General features: G+C 37.3%; 1 protein-coding gene across 11 annotated transcripts in view; it reads right to left on the bottom strand.

The window, feature by feature from the left end:
* LOC108287484 (neurexin-3-beta) overlaps positions 1-13,127 on the bottom strand; it is a 584,298-nt gene that overhangs the window by 406,063 nt on the left and 165,108 nt on the right. The window lies entirely within an intron of this gene.

Here is a 13,127-nt window from a genome sequence, read left to right as displayed (position 1 = left end):
AGGAGGACAATGGCTTTCTAATATGTGGCCAAAATTAAAACCAAAAACAAACACTGCAAAGAAGATGAAAACCCAATCCTTTCATAATGCAATTGGCAGTACAGGGGTACTATTTTTCTCTTACTTAAACGACAGGGGTTTTAGATGAGGTTGCCCTCTTATAAAGTGAATAAAGTAAATAAATAGGTCAGGCAATAGTCCACTCCTGATTAATCATAACACACTCAGAAAACTCTAAATTCCAAAGGGTAAACTTTATAATGAGGGCTATGTCACAGATTACCTCACAGCCAGCTTAATCTAACTTTCATAACCATGCTAGTTTCTTATATAGCAAAACAAAGTAAGTTCTAGGAAATTACACAGTATTCAGGCTTAAGAAAATACATATTAAGTTTTGTTGTCAAACAAATCGGAAATACAGAATACTTCTCTACCATGAGCTCATAGAGGAGAGGGCTGTTTAATTTATTTATCTCTTAACACTGTGAATGCACAGGAAATAAATGCTGCTGAATTAATCAATGAAACCTAGCTCACCTATGCTTATATATCTTCATGTTGTCATTCAGGCATGGAGTAGAATGGGAATAAAGGAATAAGAAACTACAATTTTCAGTAATTCATCTTGACTTTTTGTCATTTCATCTTAATGTGGAAGTATTTTATAAATGCTCATCAATTAAAGCTCACAGCCTCTCTTATGATGAAACAGAACACAACTTTCAATTTTAAAAGAAACCAAACCACAAAGACATTTGAATGATTTTTCTTTGGTGAATTTTTGGCAGCCTCAGATAAGAAAAATCACACCCATTTTTAGTCAAATTATTTTATGTTACTCCTCCATTTCTAAATCACATTGCAAATTATTTTTGTAAAAATAAATAGAAAAGTACATCTCATATTTAATCTAACAGGGATATATAATAGAAAAGCAATGTGACATCTTTAGGAATAGCCATTTTATTCTATTTTACAGAGCATTAACTAAAAGCAAAGACCATATATACGTTTGTCCTTAAGTGAAATATAAATGAACAGAGGAAAAACAAAAGTAATCATTTTGTAATTACTCAGCAGGCTTTTCTGTATCATTTTATTTTTCCTAAGTGCATTCCTTCTGATGACATCTCATAGGACACGGTTAGAGGAAAGAAGTTTAGAACACACTCATTTGTCTTCATTTCTTCCTTTTATTTCACAGCCTTGAAATACCTTCTTTAATAAGAACAATCAAGTGATAGCTAAATATTGACTATTCTCTGGAAAATCAATCCAGATAAAAAGCAGTTGCTTATTTCCAGTGCTTTGATTTAAATGCCTGATTTATATAGTCTTCATATTTATAAGAAGCCGGGGGCTGTAAACAGATGACTTCGGTGTGTTTGTGGCTTTCATACACACGACATGATTTTTCTGGAAAAACTGGCCAATATTTTTGAAGGGTGATGATTTGATTCTATGAGATACACACCTCTTAATCATAGAACCCAGGTCAAAGTTGGGAAAAAAGGAACAAATCCTAACTATTATGGTTCATGCTCCTGTCCTGTAACAATCATTTACCTTCACTGAGCCTCAGCTTCTCCATGATTGAGAAGGCAACACTTCTACCTAATTATCTTAAAGAGTTGTAATAGGATCATAATAATTAACACACACCCTCTACAGAGTTCTAGAAATAGTTTAGTATTGACATTTTATGGTCAGCACCTTGAAGTGAAGAATCTCCCTCAAGTTTGTTTGTTAGCTATAGGAGACTTCCATTATTCTATCAGCCCAGCACATCCTCTGTCTTTATCTTGAAACATTAAGCCTCTTCACAAAGAAATTATTATTTTCCTCCATACTTATCATGTGATTTGAACTGAAACTGTCATGTTCTTAAAGGATTCTGCTCTTAACATACAGCAATAGACTAAGGTGTAATCAATTAACTTGAGCTGGACCTGAGAACTTCAATGAACTTTTTGTTTTTAAAACCTGGAACCAGAGAAACACTCCACCAGTGCCTCTCTAATGATAAAACTGTGACATAAGAGACACAAAACTGCCATAGCCCCATTTCTGCTCATGGGGAGAAAATCATGAGAAAAGAGTAAAGTCAAACTGTTAAATTTAGAGTTGGACACAGAGAAAAAAATCTTACTATTTTTAAAGTACTTAGTTTTTATAATCTATCTTATGAAGTGTGTCTTTGTCTTTCTTTTTCTTTTTCTTTTTGAGACAGTCTCACTCTGTCACCCAAGCTGGAGTGCAGAGGCGTGATCACAGCTCACTGCAACCTCTGCCTCCAGGTTCAAGCAATTCTCCTGTCTCAGCCTCCAAGCAGCTGGGATTACAGGTGCCCACCACTACACTTGGCTAATTTTTGTATTTTTAGTAGAGACAGGGTTTCATCATGTTGGTCAGGCTGGTTTTGAACTCCTGACCTCAAATGATCTGCCCGCCTTGGCCTCCCAAAATACTGGGACTATAAGCGTCAGCCTCTGTGCCTAGCTGTATCTTTCTTATACAGAACTTTTAATAGCTAACTCATGTAGTCTAAGCTAGTTCAATTTGAGTTCTTTCACAACTAGAAGAGTTCGGATATGAAAAACTTCCTGGTAACTACCACAATGCCTGGAACACACAGGGGCACAGTAAGTGTTTAAATAAATTGTCAAAGAATGACCATAATGATTAGGTGATAAGTAACTCAAGAATTTCACCTAAGAAGCATATTCAGTAACTTATTTAAAATTATATATTTATAATTGGAACATTTGTTAAACTGATAATGTTCTTGTTGACAAAGAAATCCTTAATGATTTCTATAAATAAGTTATTGATCAAACAGTATTCTATATATATATAATCCTAATAAAAAAGACCAAAACCCAATAATTGGAATATTAATGAATATACACCTTTATATAATAAGTCATATAAACCTCAGATAAAGCTTTACTCAAAAACTCAGAAGTAAATGTCTTAAATAATAATAAGAAAAATAAACACAAATAAACTGAACTTTCACCTTAACACACTATTACAAAAATAGATAAATAAGCTGGTTTTTCACAATTACTAAAAATAAAAGCTGAAATTTACCCAAGAAAATATTTAAAATAATACAAAAGTTTAAAAAAATCGTGAAGTTTGCTCTTTAAAATGTCAAAGAAAATATATAAACCTCTGAAAAAAGAGAAATAAGAAAAACTAAAGGAGAAAATAGGAACATCAGAAATTATATAACCATCATGACAGAAAAGATTACAAATATAAAATCGTATTTTGTACAACTTTAAATCAATATATTTGAAAGTCAGAAGGATGGATCATTACTCTTGTCAAAGATTTCTAAGATAAAGTAGAAAAACTCAATAAACTAATGACCATAGACATCATTGGAAAGGACATTTAAGTTTTAATAGTTAAAAAATACAAATGTAGGTGATTTTACAGGTAAGTTTCTAAGTTTCATCTACCTTTCAACATAATTTTCAAGATAAGATAATTTCTAAATTACTCCATTTTATACCATACTACATGCAAGGTGAGAAATCTTCACGCAATAGACTGAAATGCCTAGGTTCCCTGAAAATTCGTACGTTGAAATCCTAACTCCCAATGTGTTGGTATTACAGGGTGAGGTCTTTGGGAGACAGTGGGGGTAAACAATCTTATTAAAGAGACACCAGATGGCTACCTGGCTCCTTTAACCATGTGAGGTTATAGGAGAAGATGCTGCCTATGAAGACAAAAGAGGTTCTCACTAGAGACCAACAGAATCTACCTAGGTCTTGAATTTCTCAGTCACCAGAACTATGAAATATAAAATTCTGTTGTTTACAAAATGGCTCAGTTTATGGTATTTGGTTATAAGGGCTCAAACGGACTAAGACATTTTCCAATTCATTTATAAACCCAACATAATCTTAATACCAACACCTAATAAATACGCTACACAAAACCAAAATACTTTAGACTAATTTCACTTAAGAAAATTGATAAACATTTTCTGAATAATATCTCAATGGTATATTAGAAGAATAATATGATTTCAAAAATATGAAACGTAGTGTATTTCAGCTTAAAGGTATCTATTAACAAAATTCATTACTTCACCTAATTAAAGTAGAATTTGAATATAATTTAACCCAGGATTTTTTTAAGTATTGGAAAGAATTCAGCAGCCATTCCCTCAAAAAACTTAATTAAGATAGAATTAAACAAAGTGTTCTAAATATGATAGTGATTATCAAAAGTATGGTCATACTAAATGATAAAATCATATAGACTTTGCCATTAAAATTAGGAAAATAGAGATGTTCATTATCACAGTATTCAACATTGTTTTAGAATTTGTTACTAAGAAAAATAAAGCATTAAAATAAAACAAGCTGTAAACTGCTGGGAAATAATACAACAATGTTAAAGAATATATGATTGACTACCTACATATCTCAAATAAACTCATCTAGAAAATTTAAAATTAATGCGAATAATTGGTAAGTTGGTCTAATACAATATCAATGCAAAAAAAAATCAATAGCTTGTCACCCTTCCATAGATGATCATATGATTTTGACAAGGATACCAAGGCTATCCAACAGGAAAAGAACATTCTTTTTTTTAAAAAAAAAAAAAATGGTGCTGGGCAAACTAAATATACAGATGCAAAAGTATGAAGTTGGACACCTTACGTGATATACAAAAATTACTTCAAGATGGGTCAAAGGCTTAAATGTTCAGAATTAAAGCCATGAAACTCTTACAAGATAACAAGGAATCACTGCCAAATTTAGTGTTATGAAGCTTGTCTTCTTGTTATCTTGTAAGAGTTTTATGCGAACAGGGTTTCCGTTTGGGATAGTGGGAAAGATCTGAGAGTAGATAGTGCTGATGGCTGCATAACATAAATTGTTAATGATCATTAAAATGGTAATTTTTATTATGTATATTTTACCACAATGAAAACATCAACATCTGGCTTTAATAATAGTAATCACCAGGTTGAGAGGAAAGGGGAAGTCTCGACCACAATAACAAAAGTCTATAAAATATCCTGAAATAAATTCCCTGAGAAAGCTATATAAAGGAAAGCTATATAAAGAAAACCATTGCTTTTGAAGGACATAAAACATATCTATATATATGGCAATACATGTGATGTTACTGGAGAGGGAATATATGAATAAATCAATAATAATCATATTCATTTGTAAAACATCACTATGCAGAATCTCAACTTTTTTAAGTCCATAAAGAAAAATGTGTGTAAGATTTGCCAAGGAAATGTAAAAGGTGGCCAGGCGTGGTGGCTCATGCCTATAACCCCAGGGCTTTGGGAGGCGGAGGCGGGTGGATCATGAGGTCAGGAGTTCAAGACCAGCCTGGTCAATATGGTGAAACCCTGTCTCTACTAAAACTACAAAAATTAGCTGGGTGTGGTTGTGCGTGCCTGTAGTCCTAGCTGCTCGGGAGGCTGAGAGGCAGGAGAATTGCTTGAACCCAGGAGGTGGAGGTTGCAGTGAGCCGAGTTTGCGCCACTGCACTCCAGCCTGGGTGACAGAGGAAGACTCTGTGTCAAAAAAAAAAAAAAAAAAAGAGAGAGAGAGAAATTTAAAAGAAAGAATAAGGAAAGAAGAATTGCTCTAGTAGACATTAACATTTACTAAAACACTGACTACAGTCAAAATAACTTATGCTTGGGAAAAAAAAAACCAGAACATTCAATCAGTAAAAATTAAATGCAATTGTATGTAAATGTAGAAGAAAAAAAAAAACACTCGTTGAGTATCTTCTATGTACCAAGAAGTATACTCTATATATAATACAATGTAATAAGTGCCTAGCAGAGATATGTTCAAAATAAAATGGGAATCTATAGGTAGGAGTCACAAGATTCAATGAAGACTTGTAGTGAGTCTTTAGGGTGAAGGAGAGTGCCTGATTTTAAAGCAGGAAATGTCATTCTAGTTAGAAGCCACAAGCAAAGATGTGAAAGACACAGTGTGTTTGGAGAACATAGCATAATCTCTTTTGCATAGCGTGGAGGCTGAGTTGCTGAGAATAGCAAAGACAGTTATGGAAAACAGGGTATTGAGAGCTGCGAGAGTACCGAACGTCATATGAAGATACGTGGACATTATGAGACAAGCTAGTGCCTTAGTAGACAAGCCGGTGTTTTCCTTATGTGTTTTTGTTTTAGTCAAAGAAATTCTTGAAGGATTCCACCACAATTTTCATCAAATTTTTTTTAACTTACTGAAACACATAACTTCTAATTTAGTAAATATATTAACAGTCCCATATCAATTTTTCAAAGAGTGATTTTTGTCTTTAAAAAGTTGGGAAATGACTACATTGATCAGTGGGAAATTTTACAGTTTAAGAAAACTACCTCTGTCTGCAGTATAGACGATGGAAGAATGGTAATGTGTGACCATGTGGGTTTAGAGGAAGGCCACTGCAATACCACAGACACCAGAGTTGAAAATGGGGATTGGATCCCTGAACGTCGGAAATGAGAGGAAGCAGATACGAAAGACATGAAGAATAAAAGGGCTTTGCGATCCATTTGATATCCGGGGAGGAAAAAAAAGGATCTAGGGTTGGTTCAGAGTTTTCAAATTTGAACAAATAAAATAGTAGATAGAAAAGGAAACACAGATTAGAATGTGAAAGTGTTCATTTCATTTTGAGCTCACTGAATTTTGTGTTCAAGGGTTTGGTTAGAACTCCATGACCATGAAAAACCATGATTTTTAAGCCCCAAGTAAGACCATGCTATGGCATCATCAAAGAATGCACTCAGAGTCTCCTCAGCTATTTTCCAGGTACTTAGTATTTGGTATTTGAAATACCTGAAAGACTGTGTAAATTGATTTACCTAAATAACACGTGTTGAATATATCGCTATCTGCCTTTCTCTCTGGCCTTCACACAGAAGAAAAACAGTCTGCATGTGGTTGTAATCATAATGCTGACATAATCTTGACTTCTTTTTCTTTTTGTTTATTTAAACCTCTCTCTATATTATATATGTGACATTTTCATTCTTTTTTTTTTTTTTTTTAATGGAGTCACACTCTGTCACCCAGGCTGGAGTGCAGTAGCACGATCTTGGCTCACTGCAACCTCACATGTGCCATCATGCCTGGCTAATTTTTGTATTTTTAGTAAAGATGGGGCTTCACCATGTGGACCAGGCTAGTCTTGAACTCCTGACCTCAGATGATCCACCGGCCTCGGCCTCCCAAAGTGCTGGGATTACAGGCATGAGCCACCAGACCTGGCTGACATTTTTATTCTTTTGAATAAAATAAATCTCCAGGAATATTAGGACAAATGGGTTTGCTCTTCTTAAAACAAAGATAGTCTACAGCCAAGAGCCACAGAAGAGATCAGAATGAATGAAAAGCAACTCCAATTGTCAAAGCTATTTTTCATTATTCATTAAACAAATTTTTATTCCTTACCTTTTATCATAGACAAGCACATCACTGCATTATGTAATATATTGTAATCAGTTTATACTTTTAAAAACTGATTTCCTTTTAATACATAAGCTAATTGTCTTAATATTTTACCCCCTTCAAAGCCTTAGCTTATAGCTCCTGTTTGTCTTTTATTATTTTTAGCAAGACAATGACCTTTGCTAGCGTTTTGTGATTCTCATTTCTCCTGCCTAATTACATATATTTCAAATACATTTTCCATCTCAGTCTCTCTTTCTTATCTCAATACCTCTTCCTCCTTTGAAAGTATGCCTATTCCCTTGTTCCACAGAAAATAGAAAGTTCCTTACTTGTTCTTCACCCTGGGCCTGTGAGAGGTTACTGCATAATCCCTACATTTAAAAATTGCCTTCCAGGCCCTGGAATAAGGCACTTTTTATATCTGGTTCTGGCCTTATGGTTTTATTCACAAAGTCACGCTGAGAGTCTATAAAAACTCATTTTCCAGGCCCTCGTCTTAGTTCTCATATGATAACTTTAGCATTGATTGAACAGTACAGATATGACATGCTCCAAATAAACAGCATTCCCTTCCATCAAAGCTTGAAGATTTATTATGATGGATATATTCAGACACACCAGTCTCTGTTTAGGAAATGCAATTTTATGGAAAAATGCAAGATAATTGGTCTTTAGCTCTTGCAATAAACTTAGATAGCAGCTGCCATATTTAAATTAATACAGTGCTTCTCCCTGTTAGATTAGGTCTTCTGATTAAGTCAATCATGTAAAAAGATTTTGGCATAGCCCATGTGCATTTAGATTGGAAGCTGTTTTTTGATGTGGCTATTTTTTTTTAAATGATGTGATACTTGTCCAGCTACTAAGAAAAGGAAATTGAAAGTTCTTCATTCCGCCATATATCCTGTCTGTCCTTATCTCTCAGGCTCAGCTTTTCCTACACATTGGGCCACATAGGCGGCAAGTTTTATTGGGCGCAAGAAGATTCTCCAAAGCAATGACCTAGTATTTGAAGCCTGCATGTGAACACGGGGTCTGCTTCCTGTAGATCACAGACACATCACTCTCAAGGATTTAGTCCCTTTCCCATTGTCTCCATTCCCTCTGACTCTGGCTGCCACGGGTGCAGATCAAGAAACTTAGAGAACAGCTTTGCTCCTTTCAATCTCTCTTAAACCAGCAGTAAGAACAAATCAGATCCACATGGCTGGAGCAGCAGAATGCAAAGTGCCAAGGCTGGCATTTTGATCAGCCCTCCCACTCCTAGAGAAAGTCTGGATAATGAGAAGTGAAGAGGTTCTTTCTAGGAGCAAATTAAAGCTAAACGGGTCTACCTGCCTTGAAGTCACTGGTAAGTTAGAGGCATGGCTGATAAGACTTCATCAGTAACAGGTGAACACATTTTCTTTAACGGGATCCTCTTACTGGTAACAACCAGTGATGACCCAATTTCCATGATCCACCCATTTAACTGGATCTTTTAACATGTATCTGAAGTTCTCCTATAAAAAGAACATACTTCCTAAAGTCATAAACTTTTAGGAGAACCCCATAATTAACAGTGGCACAAAAATCATATTATGTTTACTATGAGGAAATCACAGCCAAAGATCATACCACTATTTGAACAATTACCTATCTTTCACAGTCAATGACGCCGCTGCAGACCCAGAACCTGTGTTATGCTGGAACTCATTTTCCAGCAGAGCTTAGAGAGTGCAGACACACAGATATTGATCATCTTACCACCTATGCAACTTACGACCATTCGATTTTACGACCACAATCGCTAGCCACGACTGCTCCGCGTCTGGCAGAGCAAACGTTGCCCAGCTGGGCGTACGACAGTGTGGACCAGCTTCCGGCAGCACTACCATCTCTGCATGCACCATTTCAACTGTACATATAGCCTACTCAACTTACAACCAAATCATGTTATGAACGGTCCGCGGTCCTGACCGTGGTCGTAAGTCGAGCGCTAGCTGTAATGAGATTATGAGTTCCTCACAAGCAGTGGTGACATCATGGGCTTTGTTTTTTCTGTTCCCCAGAATGGCTGAGTCCCATGGTGACACATAAAGCCATGTGTCATAAGAGTGGAAGGATAATCCCAGAGCCACCATGTGTGTCCTCATTTACAGATGCAAATACCGAGGCCCTGCGAGGTTACAGAGTTTGTCCGAGGTAACAGTGATGACTGGCACAAACAAATTAGAGCTCCTCTCTCCTAATTACAGTGTGCTCTTCTCACTATATACTTTCAGTTGCCTCTAACATAAGTGCTTGTGAAAATTTGTTTGTTGACCAATTTTATTTTTAATTTAATCTAATTTTTTTTTTTTAAGACAGAGTCTCACTTTGTTGCCCAGGATGGAGTGCATCGGCATGATCCCCGCTCACTGCAACCTCTGTTTCTCAAGTTCAAGCAATTCTCACTCCTCAGCCACCCAAGTAGCTGGGATTACAGGTGTGTGCCACCATGCCTAGCTAATTTTTATATTTTTAGTAGAGACAGGGTTTTGCCATGCTGTCCAGGCTGGGCTCGAACTCCTGACCTGAGGTGATCTTCCCACCTCAGCCTATCAAAGTGCTAGGATTACAGACATGAGCCACCACCCCGGCCTTATTTTTAATTTTAATTGACAAATCATAATTATATATAATTATGGGGTACAATGTGATGCTATATGTATACTATGTGAAATGATAGAAATCAAGCTAATTAACACATCTATCACTTCAAATACTTATTATTTTGTGTGGTGAGAACTTTTGAAATTTATTCTTAGCAAGTTTGAAATTTACAATCCATTATTATTAGCTATAGTCACCATGCTGTGCAATAGATCTCAAGAATGCATTTCTCCTGCCTAACTGAAATATTGTACCCTTTGACCGGCATCTCCTCATTACAGCCCCCAACCCGAGGCCTCTGGTAACCACTATTCTACTGTGTACTTCTGGGAGTGCAACTGTTTTAGATTCTACATAGACCTGAGTTGATAAATGCTAATCCAATCATTCGCACTCTGTCACCTAAGGAGGCTGTTTGGGCAGTAAGAATGACTACAGAGCCATTTTAGAGAGAGAGTATGTGTATGTGTGGAGAGAGGAAGACAGAAAGAGACTACGTATACATGACAAGGAATGCATGCAGAAGAGAGGACAGAAGTAAGATTTCTATCTTTTTTTTTTAGATGGAGATTCCCTCTGTTGCCCAGGCTAGAGTGCAGTGGCTCAAACTCAGTTCACTGCAACCTCCGCCTCCTGGGTTCAAGCAATTCTCCTGCCTCAGCCTCCCAAGTAGCTGGGATGACAGCTGCCTGCCACCACACCTGGCTAATTTTTATAGTTTTTAGTAGAGACGGGTTTCACCATGTTGGCTAGGCTCGTTTCTAATTCCTGACCTCAGGTGATCCACCTGCCTCGGCCTCCTAAAGCGCTGGGATTACAGGTGTGAACCAGCACACGGCCGATTCTATACCTTATACTCTATTACATCAGTATTTACACTGAATATATATGCTTTATTGGCTACAAAATGACTTGAAGCCTTATATTTGAATATATGAAATAGCAAATCATATGTAAACGTGTCTTGTTCTGATTCATTATTCACAGTCCACAAGGAAGTGATAAGAGAAGTGAAACTATCTGACAAAATTTACAGCTCAATCACTGAAGAATCTAAGCTAAAATGGCAATTTCTGTACTCCCTAAAAAAGGATTTGCCTTGAGCTTTGTGGCATTCATTTTTTCCAGATCCTACGGTCTCCATCACAGGGAAATTAGCAAACTGAAGCACCAGCCCACGAGCTCCATCCAGTCCCAACATGCATAAGAGCCTTCCTCTGATGTCTGAGACCTCAGCTTGCAAGAAGTGCAAAGGGATTGGAAGGGGTATGCTCCAATCTAAATGGAATTCCTCTAAAAGCACTGTGCAGCAGGAAAGACAAGTAGAGTGGCTATTTAATCATCTTCACTATGAAGTGCCAATTCTTTAGACTCTTATGACATTCATGAATGATGCAGGAGGCGGGCATGATGAATGCAGAGCAATTCCCTGCGACAGATACTTTCAGGGAATTTATGCCCCTCCCCCCAGAACAAAAGGGCTCCTGGGCTCAGTTATCATTTGTTCTGCGAGAGAATTTACAGTCTTGCCAGCAACTCCTTTTACCCTACTCAATAAAGTGCTTATTTTGATATACTGACTGTGATTGTTCAAGAACAACTGTATCCTTGGAAATTCATGTGCAGTTAGAAGTCCTACTGGCTCACTTGCCCTCATTTCATGCACTTTTGTATTTCCAGCTTCTACAATCTAGAGGGCTTGGACACAGGTCTCCAAATCATGTGTCTACCCATTCAATCAGAGATATAATACATATATAAATGTACATGCACGCACACGAGTATATGTATGTTTGTATATGTATATATATGTGTATATATTATAAGTGTATATATGTACACACATATCTACACACACACACACAGACATAGGCTGCTCTGTAGTATCTAAAAGCTCAAATGCTGTTTGGGGTCACTGTGAGTTGCAGAATTCTTTACTGTATGGATGGCTACACATACTGTTGAATATGTACTAAAAAGTCTTATTCTCTAACCTCTGCCTCAAGATAATCTGCGTGGATAGTAAGTTAGTCAATGCATTCACAAATATTTATTATGCCCCTTCTATATGTTAGGCCCTTTTCTGGGTACTGAAAAGACATTCACGGACTAGCCAAGTTCTTGACTTAATAAGAGATCGCACTCTAATAATGATAGCAGACAATAAATAAATAGATTGATAATACAATGTCTGGGAATTTCAAGGGCTAATAAAAGCATGACAAGATGATGGAATGTATTCTCTTTCCGGGTCCACAAGGGGCATAGTTTTAAGGGCAAGAACTTCCTAGCACCATGCCCCCCTCCCATCTCTCTCCATCCGGGAGATTTAAGGGTTTATGTTTGAATTTCGCGGGTGCGGGAAGAAACTAAGAGTCAATCACTACAGTGGAAGTTCTACGGAATTCCTTTCATTGGCCTGGGGTCTTGGAGAAGGCGGGGGTTCCTCCCAGGCTGAAAGCCCCCTTCTTCCACACCCCTTCAGACTTCATGTTTGGGTCCCCTTCCACAGACACTCCCTTCATGAAAGCCATCATTCTCTCTCCTGGATTTCCCCTCTGGAGTCCCCTTCCATGAACACTCCCTTCAGGGAAGCCTGTCTTCCCCTCCTAAACTCCATCCCTCTCTATTCCCTTCCACTCAGTGTGGAAGCTGCTTTCCTCTCCTGGATTCCAACTTTCTGGATTCTCTCACTCAGTGTGAGAGTTAACTGTTTCTTTCTCTCTCCTTCTCCCGTTTCTCTCTCTCTCTAAATAAATCACTTTCTACAAACACTTTTGAGTCCAGCATTTACTGCGCACTGTGCCCTGGTCCCCTCTCTCATTCTTGAGAGGGCAGGAGACCAAGAACCTGGAGAAACGTCCTCTCAGGGTAGCTGAGGGCACCCTGAACCCCTCAACCCCAATATCACAAAGGAGTAGCCATGTCGGGAAAGGGCTATTTAGAATGGGTGGGGCAGGGCAGGCCCCTCTGTGGAGATAGCAGTAGTGACCTGAGTACAGAGAGGGAGAATGCCATGTGTCT

Source organism: Cebus imitator, unplaced genomic scaffold, assembly GCF_001604975.1.
Source record: "Cebus imitator isolate Cc_AM_T3 unplaced genomic scaffold, Cebus_imitator-1.0 Scaffold345, whole genome shotgun sequence".
Taxonomy (NCBI): Eukaryota; Metazoa; Chordata; class Mammalia; order Primates; family Cebidae; genus Cebus; species Cebus imitator.
This window is presented reverse-complemented; position numbering and strand designations above follow the sequence as displayed.